Below are 14,334 nucleotides of genomic sequence, written 5' to 3'. Positions count from 1 at the left end.
AAAGATATCTAGCCCTGATGATAGATCTTGTCATTATCAATAAAATAGCAAAGAAAGAAACAGAAAAAAAGTTTACCTTATCTTTTAATATTTAAAATTGATTGATAGGACATGACTAATACATAGCTTTCTTTTCATGAGAATCTATAATAATGGAGATCTGGAAATTTTTAGTAATCCAAATAATACATTTTATTTAGAAAAATAAGTAATTATGAGAACAGTTTATTTAAAATATGAGTTTATTATGGTAAGATCTATTATATTTAGCATCAACAGTTAAAAAACATAGCAGAATAGTAGTACCTTGAACTAGGGGAATAAAGTGAGCAGCATTTAATTAAATGACATTAACTTTACTGACCAAAGAAATGTTCACCTTTTATATAATTTTTCACCATGACCAATCTATATGTTTTGAAATTTAATTTTTAAAAATACACTTTATTTTATAGAACAGTTTTAGATTTATAAAAACATTGAGAAGATAGTATAGAGAGTTCCCCTATAATCCACACCTAGTTTCTACCATTATTTATAGATCTTATATTAGTACGGACATTTGTTATCATTCAAGAACCAATACTGATACATTAACTGTAGTGTATAGTTTATTCTGATCTCCTTATGCTTCTCTAATGTTCTTTTCCTTTCATGGATCCCATCTGGGGTACCACATTGCATTCCGTTGTGTTTCTTTGGCCTCCTTTTACCTTTAATGGCAACTCAGACTTTCCTTAGTTTGGATGATCTTGACAGGTTTGAGGAGGTAGGGTCAAGTATACTGTAGACCAGGGGTCCCCAAACTACAGCCCGCGGGCCGCATGCGGCCCCCTGAGACCATTTATCCGGCCCCTGTCACACTTCCAGAAGGGTCACCTCTTTCATTGGTGGTCAGTGAGAGGAGCCTAGTTCCCATTGAAATACTGGTCAGTTTGTTGATTTAAATTTACTTGTTCTTTATTTTAAATATTATATTTGTTCCCGTTTTGTTTTTTTACTTTAAAATAAGATATGTGCAGTGTGCATAGGGATTTGTTCATATATTTTTTTTTATAGTCCAGCCCTCCAACGGTCTGAGGGACCGTGAACTGGCCCCCTGTGTAAAAAGTTTGGGGACCCCTGCTGTAGACCAACCCTCTACTGGAATTTGTCTGATGCTTTTCTCTTATTGAGGTTATGGGTTTTTATGAGAAAGATTGCCGGTGTAAAGTGCTGTTTTTATCCATCATATCAAGGAACATACTATCAATGTGCTTTACATATTTATCAATGTGATGTTGACCTTTACATATTTATCAATGTGATGTTGACCTTGACCCTCTGGCTGAGACAGTGTTTCCCAGGCTTATTCACTATAAAGTGCTCTTTTCCCCTCTTTCCATACTGTACTTTTTGGAAGAAGTGACCATGCTCATCTCACTCATGAGAAGTCAAAAGTTGCCTGACCTGTGGTGACACAGTGGATGTCCCAGTAGAGCCCAAGCTCTACGTCAATTAGGTGTCCCTGATTCGACTTCCTCATGCAGTGGGACACTCCTGCTTATCAGCAGGGCTGGCAGCCTCTTCAAGACTACTCTTGAGGCGGCTATGAGGATGCTACCGTTAAGTGCCACCGGAGGAAAGACACGACAGACACACAAATTAGTTGCAATAATCACACAGGCAAGTTAATACTCACAAATCCTTTGGTGTACCTGGGTACAGCTTAAGGGGGCCCTGTTGGCCTGCTCCTCTCAGCTGTCTTTGATCAGAGCTGCGTGGAGACAGTCCATATCAACGTTGGAGTCTGAGCGACTACTGCAGCAGGAGGCCCCTCAGCTTTAGTACCTTTTCTGGCCAATGCCTTGTAACAGGTGTCAATCTACAGGATTATCACCTCAAACTACCTTTTTGGGAATTCCTTGCAGGGAATCCCCTCTGTGTCAATCTACTGAAATGTTTATATCAAATCACTTTTTTTTTCTTTTTTTTTTTTTTACAGAGACAGAGAGAGTCGGAGAGAGGGTAGACAGGGACAGACAGACAGGAACGAAGAGATGAGAAGCACCAATCACTAGTTTTTCGTTGCACGATGCAACACCTTAGTTGTTCATTGATTGCTTTCTCATATATGCCTGGACCACGGGCCTTCAGCAGACCAAGTAACCCCTTGCTCGAGCCAAAATAATTTATATTTATACATATCTAATAACTTAAGTATAACTCATTATTTCTTAAATTTCAAAATAATTTAAAAAGTATTGCATTCCTTATCAGAGTATTTCTTGTTTATTAAGAATTTTATCTTAGTTATGTCTTTCCTTCTAATTATTAATTGAAAGCTATTATTTAGTAAGGTCATATGGACATAGATGACATAGATTCTCATTTCTAAACTGTGTACTTCAAAAAAATATAAGAAATTAAAATAGTAACTTTATGGCATGCAACTGTTTACTAAGTATTCTTTTTTTTTAATTGAATATATTGGAGTGATATTAGTTAACAAAATTATACAGGTTTCAGGTGCACAGTTCTCTTTTTCTTTCTTTCTTTTTTTTAAGTGAGAGGAGGGGAGATAGTGAGACAGACTCCCGCCTGCGCCCTGACTGGAATCCACCATCTGGGGCCAATGCTCCAATCAGCCAAGCTACCCTCAGCACCCAGGACCGATGCTTGAACCAGTGCAGCCACTGACTGCAGGAGGTGAAGAGAGAGAGAAGGGGGAGAGGAATGAAGAGAGAAGCAGATGGTCGCTTCTCTTGTGTGCCCTGGCCAGGAATTGAACCTGGAACGTCCATACACCGAGCCGACGCTTTATCCACTGACCCAGTCAACCAGGGTCCAGGTACACAATTCTACAATACACCTTCAGCACACTGTATAAGGGTTCTTATGTACTCTTCTTACACCTTCAGTACACTGTATAAGGGTTCTTATGTACTCTTCTTACACCTTCAGTACACTGTATAAGGGTTCTTATGTACTCTTCTTACACCTTCAGTACACTGTATAAGGGTTCTTATGTACTCTTCTTACACCTTCAGTACACTGTATAAGGGTTCTTATGTACTCTTCTTACACCTTCAGTACACTGTATAAGGGTTCTTATGTACTCTTCTTACACCTTCAGTACACTGTATAAGGATTCTTATGTACTCTTCTTACACCTTCAGTACACTGTATAAGGGTTCTTATGTACTCTTCTTACACCTTCAGTACACTGTATAAGGGTTCTTATGTACTCTTCTTACACCTTCAGTACACTGTATAAGGGTTCTTATGTACTCTTCTTACACCTTCAGTACACTGTATAAGGATTCTTATGTACTCTTTTTACATGATCATTACACCATTTCTATATGTTTTGCATTATCATAAAATACTCAGCACTGCACTACTTTTTTCAATGAAAAGGTTAAAACTCAGATATAAGAGAAAATTCTCCTTCCTAAAGTCTCATATGAAGTATAAAAACCAAATATCTTTAATCTGATTTTCTACTGGCAATAGATTTGAAATCGTTCCATTACAGCTTAGATAATTAACTTTAATATGCATTATGTATCTAGAATATGTTTAACATTATATTAACCCGAAGGTATAAAAAGTGTGAGAAAACAAATTCTCCCAAGGTTTTTATGACCTAATCAGGGATCATAAACAAGAGTAAAGAAGAAAACATGATTGAAAATCAGAATAATATAATAAGAATATAGTGTGAAGGATAAGAAATAAGCACCATGAAACCTCTTAATTTAACTCCAACTTCAAACAATACATCCAACTTCTAGTTTTGTAAAAGAAAAGTATTCAGAGTAATTCAGCTCAATGACTCAAGTTCAAACATACACTTGATTCGTTAGCCTGATATTGGAAACACTATATGTACTTTCTCTGCCTTTGTAATTGTTTATTTATATTCTAGACCTTTCCTGCCACCAAAAATAACCCCCATTCCCACCCTTACCAAACCTCCCCCTGCACACACAAAAATAGGTTAAAAATTTAGTTTATCTTTGTGCATTTTTCTCATGCAAAAATGTAAAGCAAATTCATTAACTAAGACGTACTTATAAAGGCAATTCTGCAAGAAAGCAAAAGAAAAGCCACATAATTATTTCTCTACCTTTCATAATTATTATTTTTAAGATTTCATTTATTGATTTTTAGAGAGAGAGAGAGAAAGGGGATGGGGTGGAGGAGCAAGAAGCATCAACTCCTAGTTGCTTCTTGAATGTGCCTTGACCAGGCAAGCTAGGGGTCTTGAATGATGACCTCAGCATTCCAGGTTGATGCTTTATCCACTGCGCCACCACAGGTCGGCCTCTCTATCTTTTATATTTAGTTCCTGCTGTGCCGATTATAGTTTACTGATAATTCCAAAACATTTTGCTTTTTTAGGCATTTTTTCATAAGGTCTCTCTCAGAAAGTCAGGAGGAAGGTAACAGAAGTCTAACCATTACTCCTCTTAAGTTAACTGGCAATAAACTCTTAAAGGTGAACCAGTGGTGCTGAAACACAAAGTAAAGTTTTAGATATTCAGGTCATGAAATCAATATGCAGACTAAGGAAAACTATAAGTTTCAGGAAATTTTCTAAATACAACATGGGATTACTATTTGACAAAATATATATGTATTTTAAAAATGTTATCCTTTAAACACATTATTAAAGTCACTAATAATTCATATAAGCTACAATAAGGTCTGGATAAATATAGATTATTATTTACATGATTCCCAGCCTACAGACTTGATGTCGCCTCTACACCTCCTCAAACATGGATTCCATTTAATTCCATTACTTGTATGTTCTTCCCTTGTCAATTATAATGTACAGATACATAGGCAAACTGATCTCAGAAAGGCCTTTCCTATACGTGGGGTCATGGAAAGATGCCTGAAGTCTCTGGAAGGTGATTCACATCCAGGTAAAATAGTTGCAGACTCAGCTTAGCCCCATACTAGCTCACCTTCGGACACAACAATTAACATCTTTACATCCCATTCTGATCTCTAAAATGAGAATAACTGCTTTATTCCCCTAACTTTCAACACCATTTTAAGAATTATGATTCTTTAATTGCCTGACCAGGCAGAGGCATAGTAGAGTATCAAACTGGGATGCAGAGGACCCATGTTCAAAACCCCAAGGTCGCAGGCTTGAGCACAGGCTCATCCATTTTGAGCGTGGGCTCACCAGCATGAGCATGGGATCATAGACATGACCTCGTGGTCTCTGGCTTGAGCCCAGGTTGCTGGCTTAAAAGCAAGGAGTCACTAGCTCTGCTGTAACCCCTGGTCAAGGCACATATGGGAAAGCAATCAATGAGCAACTAAGATGCAGCAATGAAGAACTGATGCTTCTCATCTCTCTCCTTCCCTGTTTGCCTGCCTGTCTGTCTATCCGTTTCTCCCTCTGCCTCTCTCTGTCAAAATAATAATAATAATTATGATTTTTTAAGATTCGAAAAGCCAAAATGGGATACCATCCATTTCTAAACTGTGTCTCTTCTTTTTTTATCTTAAAAGAGAAAAAGAATAATGGCATTTTGTGTAGTATTGGTAGGAATAATAATTGTGATAATGTACAAAGAACCTGGAATGCAGTAAGTGTTTGATAAATTTCCTTCTCTAACTTTCTATTTCATAAATGGGTAACTTCCATCTGAAATGTTGCCAGTACATCTGGAGCATCGTCCTGGAGCGTGAAGATTGAGGGTTCGATTCCCTGGTCAGGGCATGTACAGGAGCAGTTCCATGCTCCTCTTTCTCTTTCTCTCCCTGCCTCTCTCTCTTTAAAAAAAAAAAAGAAGAAAGAAAGAAAGAAAGAGAAAGAGAGAGAGAGAGAGAGAGAGAGAGAGAAAGAAAGAAAGAAAGAAAGAGAGAAAGAAAGAAAGAAAGAAAAGGAAAGAAAAGAAAAGAAAAAGAAAAATAAAGGTTGCCAGTTCAGTTGAGAACCATTTTATTGCCTCTCTTACCTCTTGACCCTATTCTTTTTTCTTCCCAAATCCCATTCTGGTATTTCCTGGCCTTTCTCTTCAAGGGACCAAGGTCTTTTCCCATCTCCCTGACAAACCGTCTCTTTGTAGTCTGTCCGCGATGGCTCCTGGACCGGCTTGAGCTGCTGGGACAAGCCTCAGCGATTCCAAGGCTGGACAAAGTTACAGCAACTCCTGCCTGGGGCTGCTCACTTCCAAACCCAACCCTTCCCACTCATCCTCCTGGAAGTCTGGCCTTGGGACAGCGGGGGAAGCAAGGCATCGCTGGGGTGAGGACACGTGGTGCTTTCCTTTCGCCCTTCACATTGTTCTTTCCATAAGCAGAACCCAAAAGCTTGTGACTGCTCTTGCCCTGGTGGTTGCCACGGTTACACAATAGCAGTACCGACCCAGGAGGGTCTCAACTCCCCCATGACCCCCTTAAACACACACACACACACACACACACACACACACACACACACACGAAAGAACACTTTCCTGCTAAACTGGAGACTTTAAATTCTTCCCCTCCTTCCGCTCTCTTTTGCTTGTGCAAACAACACTGAGTAGCTAAGGAAGAATAGGACGTTTGCTGGAGAAAGAGGAGTCCTCATAGGGACACTCGCTTTTATTTATGGCTTCGCTCAGGGCTAAATGGCGAAAAGTCAAACCATTTAACTCCAATCCCTGTAACACTGAATTCGGGACCTCCGGCGCCCAGCTATGGGTGATTCCAGCCTGCCCGCGAGGGCGCAGGCGTCCCTTTCCCGTCAAGTCCCCTTCCCGCGCTGGGAACGAAGCGGTGACTCAGCACAGGCGGGTGAACAGGTCAGGACCGCAGGAGAACCGGCCAGCATTGAAAACGGCCCAGCTCTGCCAGGGCAGCCCATTAACAGTCGGGCGCGTGGGCAAAGGGCCGGCCGGGAACACCCGGGGAATGGGGACAGTTCACTGGGTTACATTCCCAGCTGCAGTCAAGTCCGGGCGGTTCACGAGCTAGCCCAGCCGAGGGCAAACCGCAGCGGACCCGCTCCAGCAAAAGTGCGTTTGCAGCCACCGCATTTGCAGGCAGCCAGCCTTGCCACCGGGCTCTGACTCCAACTTTCCCCTCCGGGTCCGGAAGGACGTAAGCTCCCATCCAACCGAGCGTCTCGATTCCCTGATAAGGAAGAAGGCGTCGCCCATCTCTCCCCCAAAGCAAAACAATCCCCACGGTCTCCCCCTTTCTTCCCCCAGCCCCAATGGGAAAAGGAGCGAGCGAGGGCGCACCTGCTCTCGGCCAGGTCCTCCCCAGAAGTTCCCCACAATGGGATGACCCTGCAGCCGGCGAAGCCACCGGCACTTCAAACGCACTACCTGCGACCTCGGTCCGGGATAGGGCGAGAAAGCCAGGGAGAAGCCGCGAAGTGTCTGAGCGCCGCTCGGGAGGAAAACCTTGCGTGGTGCCGGCCGCGGAAGAAGGCTCCGGCTGAAGAGCCCCGGCGGCGGCGGGGGGAGGGGCTGCTCCAGGCCCCACCCGGTCCTCGGGGCCGCGCACGAAGGCCGCCTTTTCTCAGCGCACCCATTCGCCGTCCGTTTTTCCGCGCGCCCGCTCCCTGTCCGCCCCGAGCGCTTTATCCGTCCCAGGACAGCGCCTCATCTCTCGGCTGCTCCACATTCCCACTTCGGAACCCCTGGGATCGGCGTGCCTTGAGCTGCCTACGGGCAGGGCTCCGACAAAGACCCGCGAACAAGGAATCCGGGCGTCCCCGCGTCCACCACCGCCAGCTGTGGTTTCCACAAATTAAACCTTAGAGCGCTGGAAAAATTAGAGGAAGAAGAGAGCGAGTAATGTGCCAGTGGCTAGACGTAGCTCTATCCCGAGTGAGCTCGGCCCGCCCGGAGCCTGGCCCGCCGACCCCGCCCCTTGGAGAGCACGCGGGGGAAGAGAGGGAGGGACCCGGAGGAGGGAACCCCCTTCCTCGTGACTCCCCGGTGCACAACCGCGCGTCTCCCCTATCGGCTCCCGCCATCTCCACCCAGTTCGCCCCCACCTGCCCGCGCTGTCCCCCTGTGTGGGAGAGGTCCCCTCCAATATCAAGACAAAAACATCCGCCCCCTGGCCGAGTCCCAGAGCTCCTGGTGGGTGCTGGCTGGAAGCGCTGGAACCCACCTCGCGCCACGCATGGGGCCCACAGTAGGACCTAATAGCCGCGAAAGGAGCGAGAACCCAACCATTCCCGGCCCCAGTGCCCCCAGGTCTCTCCTGCGTCTCTGGGCATGCCCTGGAGGGTGGCACTGGCCCCTGTCCTCCGGCTCAGGACCCTGGCCGCCCCTCTGACCTGTGTGAGTTCTCAGGAGTGTCTTGAGGTGTGAGGGTGTGGTAATGTACCAAAGAACTGTAAAACAGTATTGGCAACGCCATTTTAGAGGAAAAGTCAGGCATTAAAAGAATAAATCTGAAGAACTTCCTTTCCCTTTCAATAAGAGACAATATTTACATATCCTACACTGATTTTAACTCTTCCTCCCTTCCTGGGATCCTGAGAGTAACACATACCTCTGGAATGGAGGTAGACACTAAAAGATTTGTGAATGTCTTTGATATGAAAAACGACATCACTATTGTGTTACCTTGTAAGTTTTAATATGTAGGAATGTTTTTTAGATCCTATAGACAAATGTTATAAGCTTGTTAATGATTGATTATTGTGTCATGTTTCCCTTTCCTTCCCTCCCCCAAACCTGTATGTGATCAAGTGTATATAACTAGCCTCAGAGCTATATTCGAGGCCTCATGATTTGGGTTAGCTATACCCCGTATAAGTCATATGCAGCCAGCTTATTAATAAATCTCCTCCTAAAAATTCTTCTGTATCCTGCCTTGGTGTCCCTACGTAACCCATGGAATTAAGGTATGCTACTTTACAACAAGGGTTTCCCGTAAAGTTTCTTGTGGCCCAGCCCCGGTGGTGGCACTTGTGCTTTCTCTGTGGGGACTCCAGGCTAGCTGACACCTGCCGCCAGCCCCTTTGTCAGAAGGCGGGCTCGCCGAATCCTGGCTCCTGCTCAGGCTCCAACCCCTCCTCCGGCTCGCTCCAGGCGGAGCTGAGGGGCGCAGCTGGCGCCTCTGCCACCGAGAAAGGCAGGCACCGGACCGCGAGGACGCGGCTCCCCCTTTGCACCCCGCCCAGGCGGGCGGTCTTGCTGGTGGAGGCACACCAGGATCCAAGCCACCGCCAAGAGCCAGACGCGGTCCTTGCCGGCGCGGCACTCCTCGACGCGGGGCAACCTGGCGGCTGCGCCCTCGGGTCCAGGCTCCCGGCCCTCCGGTGTCCAGTGCACGACCGCCGAGCTCTACATGGACATGAGGCACCAAGGCAAAGCGGTTCACATAGGTGACTCTGCGAGGCGTCAGCGCGCGTCCGCAACCACTGCCCCCGGAGAGCCGGCCCAGGGCGGGACCGCGTGCCTCTCAGTGCCTGCACTGCGCTCCGGGCACCCGCGTCCGCACCCACTGCCCCCGGAGAGCCGGCCCAGGGCGGGACCGCGTGCCTCTCAGTGCCTGCACGGGGCTCCGGGCACCCGCGTCCGCACCCACTGCCCCCGGAGAGCCGGCCTAGGGCGGGGACCGCGTGCCTCTCAGTGCCTGCACGGGGCTCCGGGCACCCGCGTCCGCACCCACTGCCCCCGGAGAGCCGGCCTAGGGCGGGGACCGCGTGCCTCTCAGTGCCTGCACGGGGCTCCGGGCACCCGCGTCCGCACCCACTGCCCCCGGAGAGCCGGCCTAGGGCGGGGACCGCGTGCCTCTCAGTGCCTGCACGGGGCTCCGGGCACCCGCGTCCGCTCCCACTGCCCCCGGAGAGCCGGCCCAGGGCGGGGACGGCGTGCCTCTCAGTGCCTGCACGGGGCTCCGGGCACCCGCGTCCGCACCCACTGCCCCCGGGCGGGGACCGCGTGCCTCTCAGTGCCTGCACTGCGCTCCGGGCACCCGCGTCCGCACCCACTGCCCCCGGAGAGTGGGCCCAGGGCGGGACCGCGTGGCTCTCAGTGCCTGCACTGCGCTCCGGGCACCCGCGTCCGCACCCACTGCCCCCGGAGAGTGGGCCCAGGGCGGGACCGCGTGGCTCTCAGTGCCTGCACGGGGCTCCGGGTACCCGCGTCCGCCCGGGGCCGCCTGGTCAACACAGAAAAGTGAGCGCATGAGGGTGGGAGTTGTTAATCCAAATTCGGAGGGACCCGAAATATGGAAGACAGGAGCAAGGTCCGTCATTTACACATTAAAGCTTTATTGTCTAGCTTGGCCAAGCGGCGGGAACTCCCACAGAAATCTGACGGAGAGCGCGCCGGACCTTTGTTCTACTTAGTTTTTATAGTTTTGTAAGTGGGAAGTACAGAAGCAAAAATTGTAATTAGGAGCCCCTTACCGCTATTGGTTATAGTCATATGTCCTTTAACATGATAGGACCACGTTCAATTTGCAAACCATACATCATTTTGGAGAAAACAAAATTTACAAGTCAACACAATGGTAGAAAGATGTCTCTTTACATATTAAAGGCTTTCCTATATTATCTAGTGTTCATCTGCTATCTCTCTGTCCAGAGTCACACACGCATTTACATAGGAGAGGTAGTTTCCGTGGGGACAAATGCCCGCAAATGGCTCATTGCTATAAGAAAAGGTTTATTTTGGCTTTTCTCTTCCTGCACCTGGCTAGCCATTCACCCCTTTCCCCACAGGTGTGGTGGAATGTCTGGGGATCCATGTTTTCCTCCCCTTTGCATTTACAATACAATGCCAAGGGCCATCCTAGTCATGCCAATCACACAGTACAGAGACTAGTCTCACAATTTCTGTGCACACCTTAACCCAAATTAATAAAATGTTCTCCAAGCCTCCTAAAATATTAATATTAATTCTGTAGCCTTTGGTACTTTACAACACCTGTGGGTGAAATGGCTCAGTGGCTCCTCAGAGTGGGGGGCGAACGAGTGGGGTCCTGTCCTAAGGCATCAGGGGTGACCTGTCCTAAGAATGCTGAGTGCTACGTTAGGGACGACCACGCCAAATTGCAGTCACAGCCTCACTGAGCATTGCGGTGCTCGCCTTGGCTCTGTCCCGGGGGGTGGGGGGGGTGGGGGGGGTGGGCCAGGTCCACTTCTGGACCGGACGTCAGCCCCCAGCCACATCCTGGCGGCGCATGTCACAGACAGCTGCGATCTCTGGGAGCTGCACGCGTGGAGGAGCGGGAATCCCGGTACCTCTGCCAGGTGGTGACGGAGCGGGGTCTGGAGGAAATGCATTAGTTCTGAAATGAGGCCAAGGAGACCTGGAAGTCCTTCATCAGCTAATACTCGCTGTGCATGGAGCTCGCCTTCCGGACTCTGCTGCAGTACAGGGCCTAGCCCAGGCCGCAGATCAGACTGTGATCATGTGTATGGCCCAGCTTCCAAATTTCGGGACTAAGGGGTCTGGGTCTGCCGCTTTGAGCACCAGTAAAGCTGGATCCTGAGATGAAGCAGCTGGTGAGCATCTAGTGTGTGTGTGTGTGTCTGTGTGTGTGTCTGTGTGTGTGTGTCTGTGTGCAGGACGGCATCTATGAGGTAGATGTGACCTAAAGAGAATGCTACTCGGTGTACTGGAACCAAGCCAACAAAATACTGGTAAAACGTGATTTATTGATGGTACCTGGCAGCCTTAGAAGAAGAATAAAGCACCTAGGTTGAGCAAGAACATCTCAAGCAGTTTTAGAGGCTAGCAAATGTAAGAAAAATTTGATATTGAAGTGTCAAAATCCATTGCTGGGCCTGACCAGGCAGTGGCACAGTGGATAGAGCATTGGACTGGAAAGCAGGGGACCCAGGTTCAAAACTTCAAGGTCACCAGCAGGAGCATGGGCTCATCTGGTTTGAGCAAGGCTCACCAGCTTGAGCCCAAGGTTGCTGGCTTGAGCAAGGGGTCTGCTGTAGCCTCCTGGTCAAGGCACAAATGAGAAAGCAATCAGTGAATAACTAAGGTGCTGCAATCAGTGAACAAATAAGGTGTCGCAACGAAGAATTGATGCTTCCCATCTCTCTCTCTCCCTGCCTGTCTGTTCCTATCTGTCCCTCTCTCTGTGTCTGTCACACACACAAAAAAAAATATCCATTGATGGAAGAGAGACTATTCAGCCCTGGCCAGTTGGCTCAGTGGTAGAGCAGTGGCCAGTTGGCCCAGCATGTGGATGTCCTGGGTTTGATTACTGGTCAGAGCACACAGAGAAGTGACTATCTGCTTCTCTACCCCTCTCCCTTCTCTCTCTTTCTCTCTTCCCCTCCCGCAGCCATGGCTTGATTGGCTCCAGTGAGTTGGCCTTGGGTGCTGAGGATGACTCCATGGCCTCTACCTCAGGCGCTAAGAAATGGTTCCGGTTTCAATGGAGCAACGGCCCCAGTGGGCTTGCAGGGTGGATGCCTGTCAGAGCCATACAGGAATCTGTTTCTCTGCCTCCTCTCCTCTCACTAAAATAAAATAAGAAAAGAGGCTATTCAAAGTTTCAAGTTGAGCAGAAACCACTATGGACTGGCACAGTGTGGATGAAGTGTGTGTGTGTGTGTGTGTGTGTGTGTGTGTGTATTTTTTTTTAATTTTTCTGAGGTTGGAAATGGGGAGGCAGTCAGGCAGACTCCCGCATGCGCCCGACTGGAATCCACCCGGCATGCCCAATAGGGGGTGATGCTCTGCCCATCTGGGGCGTTGCTCTGCCGCAATCAGAGCCATTCTAGCGCCTGAGGCAGAGGCCACAGAGCCATCCTCAGTGCCTGGGCAAACTTTGTTCCAATGGACTCTTGGCTGCGGGAGGGGAAGAGAGAGACAGAGAGGAGGGAGAGGGGGAGTAGTGGAGAAGCAGATGGGCACTTCTCCTGTGTGCCCTGGCCGGGAACTGAACCTGGGACTCCCGCACGCCAGGCTGATGCTCTACCACTGAGCCAACCGGCCAGGGCTGAAGTATATTTTTATAGTAATGCAACAACATCTAAAATTGCAAGAACAGCTTGGCCAGGTGGTGGCGCAGTAGATACAGCATGGACCTGGAATGCTGAGAACCCAGGTTCCAAACTCCCTGAGGTCACGGCTTGAGCTTGGGATCATAGACATGACTCCATGGTTGCTGGCTTGAGCTGAAGGTCGCTGGCTTGAGCAAGGAGTCACTGGGTTGGCTGGAGCCCCCCCCCCGCCCTTAAGGCATGTATGAGAAATCAGTGAACAACTAAAGTGCCTCAACTAGGAGTTGAAGCTTCTCACCTCTCTCCCTTCCTGTTTGTCCCTGTCTGTCTCTCTCTCTCAAAAAAAAAAAAAAAAAATTGCAAGAACAGTTACTCAAAAACTGGGATTTTCTAAAACATCAAATAGTGGAACCAAACTTCATAAAGTTTATATAGAAGACACCACATTGAAGACAATCTGTCACATACTATCCATATTGTATTTGTCATGCATGGCATTGGGCAGGAGATGGACCAAGGAAGAATCATTAAAAATACAACCATGGCCTGACCAGGTGGTGGCGCAGTGGATAGAGCATCGGACTGGGATGCGGAAGGACCCAGGTTCGAGACCCCGAGGTCGCCAGCTTGAGCGTGGGCTCATCTGGCTTGAGCAAAGAGCTCATCAGCTTGGATCCAAGGTCGCTGGCTCCAGCAGGGGGTTACTCAGTCTGCTGAAGGCCCATGGTCAAGGCACATGTGAGAAAGCAATCAATGAACAACTAAGAAGTCGCAAGGTGCAACGAGAAACTGATGATTGATGCTTCTCATCTCTCTCCGTTCCTGTCTGTCCCTGTCTATCTCGGCCTCTGTAAAAATAAAAATAAATAAATAAATAAATATTAAAAAAATACAGCCATGATGAGAGAGACTGCTAGAAAAACAGAAAGAAGAAAGGCATTTTTCCAACCATGCAAACAACATGTTGAATTTCTGCCTGTTAAGTGGCGGTCAAAACTTACTCTTGATAGAGACACTGTTGATTCCAGTACTCCTGACAAAATACGGATTAGAGGGATATATTGAACAGTAGTGCAGTGGACATAATATTTTATACTAGCCCAGTTTGTAGAGATGAACTAAATGAAGTCTTTCAGCAAGAGATAAATCAGTTAAATTCCCTTTTCTGTTTTTGAAATCTAGACTTTGGAGAAAAGGAGATAAAGTCTCAGTAAATGTCACAGTCACTGGGATGTGTAATCACTTATGACGTAATGACTGGCTGGAATCCCATTCTGCTTGAGGAACAGTTGCTGCGGGAGAAAGAAGAGTTGCCTGATGAATGGTGGATGAGCTATTGTGCTGTGCAGGAGACGCAGTACAGAGATGCCATTACTCACAGATGGACTTTAGGGAGA

Source organism: Saccopteryx bilineata, chromosome 7 (genome assembly GCF_036850765.1).
Source record: "Saccopteryx bilineata isolate mSacBil1 chromosome 7, mSacBil1_pri_phased_curated, whole genome shotgun sequence".
In the NCBI taxonomy this organism is placed as follows: Eukaryota; Metazoa; Chordata; class Mammalia; order Chiroptera; family Emballonuridae; genus Saccopteryx; species Saccopteryx bilineata.
Note: the sequence above shows the minus strand (reverse complement) of the source record.